Source organism: Telopea speciosissima, chromosome 3 (genome assembly GCF_018873765.1).
Source record: "Telopea speciosissima isolate NSW1024214 ecotype Mountain lineage chromosome 3, Tspe_v1, whole genome shotgun sequence".
NCBI lineage: Eukaryota > Viridiplantae > Streptophyta > Magnoliopsida > Proteales > Proteaceae > Telopea > Telopea speciosissima.
The window spans coordinates 62,672,712-62,678,711 of NC_057918.1; positions in this window are offsets into that span (position 1 = coordinate 62,672,712).

Genomic DNA, 6,000 nt, shown 5'->3' on the forward strand with positions numbered 1-6,000 from the left:
CCCACATGACATTTTGCTCAGTATAGAAAATCTTTCTTTCAAAGATTCAAAGTTTAGTTCGATGATATTCCTAACTGAAGAGTGCCTATAGTTAAATAGTTCCACTGCTGTCCTTTGTTGTCTACCACTACCTCTAAAATCTTGCAGATGATATCTCTGACCCTTGAATGGTGTCAAGAATCCAGTTGTAGATGCGTATCCAGAGTCAACCACATAATACTAATCTAACATTTATTGCACAAATAAACAATTAATACTAGTATACATAACACAACAATTAGACTGAAAAATTAAAGCAACCTTGTATTTACCCAGAGGAAGGTGAGGAAATCCTAAGCTTGGATCTGCCAGAACCTCTGCAAATACTTGACAATCATTTGCGGAGCCCTCCCAACCATTATACATAAATGTGAATTTCATGTTATGTGCACATGCATATATGATACTTTGTGTGGTGTGTCCCTTTCTGCCTCTATAAGGTATTTGTTTCTTAACCGGTACTGTGACGTGAATATGAGTGCCATCAATGGCACCGATACAATCCTAATACAATTCATATTCATAATATCATTAAATCAAACTACTTATGACATTGAATAAATAATAAATATAAATTTGTAAGTTGTTATACATATCTTAAAAAATGGATAATTTTTTGGATTTTCATATATCTCTTTTGCAACACGAGTCAAGTTTGGAGGTCTTATACTATCTTATGCTAGCTTTAAGAATTCCTTCAACACTTTGTTAAATACTCTGTCTATGGTCTCTGAAAAATGTTGGAAATCTTCCGCTATGTCTCTATACCGGTCATTAAGGCCTACTATAGATATAAATATAGCTAACTGCTCATCAACTCTGACAAATCTAGTATCTATTAACCATCCACACTCGCATTAACGATTCAAGATTGAGAAAGACGTGTTGCTCCATCTTATATTGTTTAAAACATCGATCTACATGCTCATCTAGAATTTCACGAAGATATTCTGATCCTGTTAAAGCACTATCTCGAATAGATTCCTTAACATAGATTGACTCATGTGCATGCATTATAAGAACCATAGACAACATCATTTCTTCTTCTTTGTCTTGTCTTTCTAGTTGTTCTAAGTACTCACTAGACATAGGACCATTATGAGCCATTCTTAAAAATAGATCACAAATTAAGAGATAAAAATAAAATAGAGACACATATGATGAGTAAATTAAACTTAAACAATTTAGAATCTAAAGCAACATACCATCCAAAGCATTAAAAAAAAAAAGAAAAAACATCACAAGTTCTACCATTGTTTCCCATCCCCATGAGCAAATAAAAGAAGAAAAAAAATTATTCTTAACATACATCTTTCAAACCAACCATAGAAAAAACCATTATCACTAAAGAGTACGAAGGAGTATAGACTTCCTATGTGCGGGGCATGAAATCAAGGCTTCTCTCCATTGCGGGTCAAACATCATCCTTTTAAGTGTCTTCTCATATGCAACCTCATCTAGTTCCATACCTTGTCTCAAGCACTTCCTAAGGCCCTTATAACACTATACAAGTTTGTTGTATGCTGGGTTGATGACTAGATAGGGATGCATCCCTCTCTATCTTTGATCTACTCATGTCTTGAATGGCTTTCATGGTCAGTGCCCAATCACCGGATCTACTTTTCTTTCTCTTCGAATTAGGAGTCGTATCATGCCTGTGGGTTGGAGGCTGGCTTCGAGCCGGTGTGTGAGTAGGTTCAGGTTGAGTATTGGGTAACTCATCTATCCCATTAGTTGAGCTAGACTCATGGTCATCCCTCTCCGTCTCAGTTACCTCAATATGATCAAATACATTGTGAGGGACCATCTCTCCATCACCACTTGCGTATATATCTCCAAAAATCATGCACAACTCTTACTACTGTGGAAGTCCATATTTCTTAAACTTAACCTATGTAGGGTTGGCCTCACATACATTAGTATTCAAAATCAATCATTCTATTTATCTTTAAAAAATAATTCAATAGTAAAGTTATAATGATACCTCTGTATGCCTATCCTATATCGAGTCATTGTCAATAATACATGTTCTTGTTATAGTATTCCAATCAAAGCCGGTTGTATCACGTAACTTCTTAAAACTAATGTACTACTGTCTCAGTTTGTTCATCTTGTTCCTCATTTGCAAATAAGAGTACTTGACACTGGTAACTTTGGTAAATTCTTCCATAATGTTTCTCCACCCTGCCTTGTTAAATGTACTTGTTGTTCTGTTGCCCTTTCTTACTTCACTTATCATAATGTTGACAAAGATGTCTATATTGTTTTGACTTCACTTGGCATTCTCATTTTGTGAACTTACCATTTTCCTAACTATCTAAACAAACAAACATATCAACCATAATTCAAATACTCAGGCTAACATAGATCAGCAAGTATTTCTCATAACATAGATCATCAATATTACACTAATATAGATTTACAAGTATTTCCCATAACATTAACCATTTGTGATGAGGATAATTATCTAGAACCTATATAACCATATTGCACACGTACATTAGGCTTCCATTAAAAGCTCATCCTCTCATGATCGAATACAGTATAAACCTTGGGGTTCACCTTGTTTATAGTTGATTTATGTAGTTTTCCATTTTTTGTTAATTTCTATTTATTTGTTAGTGTGGATTGTATACAACAAAGATGAAGAAAAGAAACAACTTATTAGCTGTGCAATATCGACAACATACTTGTAGACACAACTTACATATTCTAGGTAGAGGATCTAGTACTCTTAGGTGATCAAATAGTCCAAGAATCGTTCAGTAATATTGATAGTTCAAAGAACTAATATCAACTAGTGGTTATAGTAAATTGTAATTCTATAAACCAAGTCCTGCAAATAATTTTGCATTAGATAGGAGAAAAGCAAGTACCACCTATTCTTCTCATAAATGTATTATACACTAATTACTAAGAAGGTGCTCTGCACTTCTTACACAGTTAAAAGTTCCAACTACTACTAAGGAAAGGTGGAAATAGCTGAACATTGAGCCTTGGGATGGTTATAAGAAAGCTACAAGTGGAATCAATAAATCAATAATGAGTAGCTATGGAAAGTAAAGTCCCCTACTAAATGGAGATGGCAGATCCATGGACTTGAAAATTGAACTTTTCTTTTTATTTTTACTATAGGAAATTGATTAAAGATGTCGCTTTTATAATCAATTTGAGCTTTGAATTGTGAATGATACTTCAATTTTACCATTAAAAAACAGAGTACTTTATATGAATTCATAGGTTATTGAAGGAGAGAAATGCTTAACCTTCCAAATGTTCTTCCCTAATAATTCATAAGTTCATGAGGCACCAAACTAAACTTATAGACATTTTCTAAAAGTTCAAACTTAAAACTGAACTAATGAGCCTGTTACCTTGATTTTCAACTGAACAACTGTTTTAAGCAACTGAACAAATATTAAAAAAAAAGGTTCAACCTAAAACAAGCTCCCTATGTAGGTCTATACACCTGAAGACTAGAAATTATAAAGAAACTTGAGACCCATTAAAAATAGAGAAAATAATTAATAAAGAACTCTCTGAAAGTTATATAAGCTTTGCTTTATTATCGGATGCATTAGAGGAGTGAACTCCTAATCCCAAGAGAACTGCAATGAGGAAGCATCCAACCCCCCAAAAAAAGAATTGCAGCATTATTGATTCGGTTGTTTAAGAAGTAATTTAATGTTGTGCTTGTCATACCAAGATAAGGACATATGCGTCTTAGCTACAACCAATCTAAATAAGTCATTCACAGTATTACAATTTACAACAACTAGTTAATTCCTAATATCTACAAACAACATAAGTTGGTTCAAGTGAATATACCTATTACAACAGTTATACTTGAAGTGATTACCTCTGTCACTGACAGACCAACAAAAGCCCAAGCATACTATGTAGAAAGGTTCCCAAGGTAGAGAACTATCCCACCTGCCATTGCGAACAGAATAGAGGGCCAGTTGTCCTACACCAAGGACATTATAATCTTTACAGCAGGTTGAAGAGAAAAATAAAATAAATATGAAAGATGAAATACTGGATGGGGAAAATGAGATTTTTCAGTGGCAAAATGATTGTCTTGAATTGGTAATGATAAATTTATAAGTCACATCAGTTACATAGTTATCAGTCACCTAATAACCGAGGAATGAAAGTACTATGGTTAAGGAGGTGGTTGAAAACAGTTCAATATAAGAGATTACTGTTTTATTACTCGAGTGAACAACAGAATGAGGAATAGAAGGAGTACCTTAAGGAGAAGAAAATCAGCAATGAAAGCTGAAAGTTACAAGTTACAACTTGCTTTAATGGAGACAACAATTGTTTATTTTGAATGTGAAATGAGTATTTCAACTGTGACTTCCACTGTTCTATATCTGATATATGATATCTGAACATGAGATGTTAGATTACCTTGTGGAAGGATACCATGCTCTAGTTTTAAATTTTAAAAATTCTGTTGAATTTTCATTACAAATTCTAATTGTAGCATTTTCAATATCTTGTACATTTTATCGATTTTATCTAAGATCACCACGAAAAGTTAATATTGCAAGGAAGAAAAGCCCAAGTTTCAAGATTTTGTTGTGAATCATAGTTGATACACCATTAAATAATGAAAAATGGCATGGAACAAGAATTTTTCCCTCTCCTTTTCATTAATTGATTGAGATATTCAAGAAGAACAACCAGAAATACAAAATAGTACATGTTATGATAATTCCTGTCAAGCATTGGAATCCAAAATCAGAACTCTTAATCTGCAACTATCAAATAGCAGCTTATTCCTTTCCACTCTCGGAATCCAGACTTGACCAATATATGAATCAAATTCAACCAAAATTGAACAATGTTTAATGAACAAGTAAAGATAAATAAAAGCCATTTAACAGGAAATACTTGCCTGAGAAAGATGAGTTATAAAATTTGGCATGCCTGGTTGAACGAGCATGGGTTAAGGGCCTTAAAGAACACAACAATATAACCCATGGCCACAATACACAAAGAACAGAGAGAGCGAGAGATAGTTAATAGAGAACAGACAGATAACTGCAAATTTTGTACATATTTACATTGAAGATTAAGTTATCTATTTCTATAGCCCTAAAAAATTTCATCGAGAACCCTATCAAATCCATACCTTCCCACCTCAGATTTCTTCGATCTACCACATCAGTGTGATTCTACCAATAGCTGAGACAAAATATGAGCAAAAACGATGATAACACCATCGACAGACCTGATTTGCGGTTGGATGAAGAGATTCAACTTCTGAAACCTAGCTAATGATGAATGAATCCTCGGATGGAGATGACGAGCGAAGACGAAGATTGATTAGATGCATGAGTTTCGAGGGATTTTGAGACTTTTTAGGGTTTGGAAACCGACTATTTATATGTGGACATGTCGAGCGATGGGTAAGGCTCATTTGTTGGAGGCAAAGGAGAACAATGAGAGAGGAAGAGAGGGAAATGGAATGAACGAGGAAGAAGGTACCTGTTTCAATGGAGGATGAAGACGACCTTGGTGGAGTTGCAGCAGAACCAGAAGCACGAAGACGAGCTTGGCAATGGAGTCGAGTTGTAGAGTGAGGGTTGGGATGAGCACGAAGGTGAGCTTCTCATCAACGTTTTGCAATCATGGGTTTTTCCCCCTTTTTGTCAATCTTTATTTCATTTTTTCATGATAGATTTGTTCTTGTTCTTTGTAGACCATCTCCAAGACGGTCTGTAAAGAACGTTCTTTACATCAAATATTCCCCCGGTTCGTTCTAAAAGAACAAAAAAGCGAACCGTCAAACCAAACAGAAATTCACGTTTTTTTGTTCTTAAAGAACGGAAAAACAGTTCTGAACGTTGTTCAGACATTTACCAAACGTAGCCTAAGCTTCAAACCCTCGGATTGGGTTCCTTTGCACGTACATGCAGGTGCACATAGATGTGAGAGGCAACCATCTGT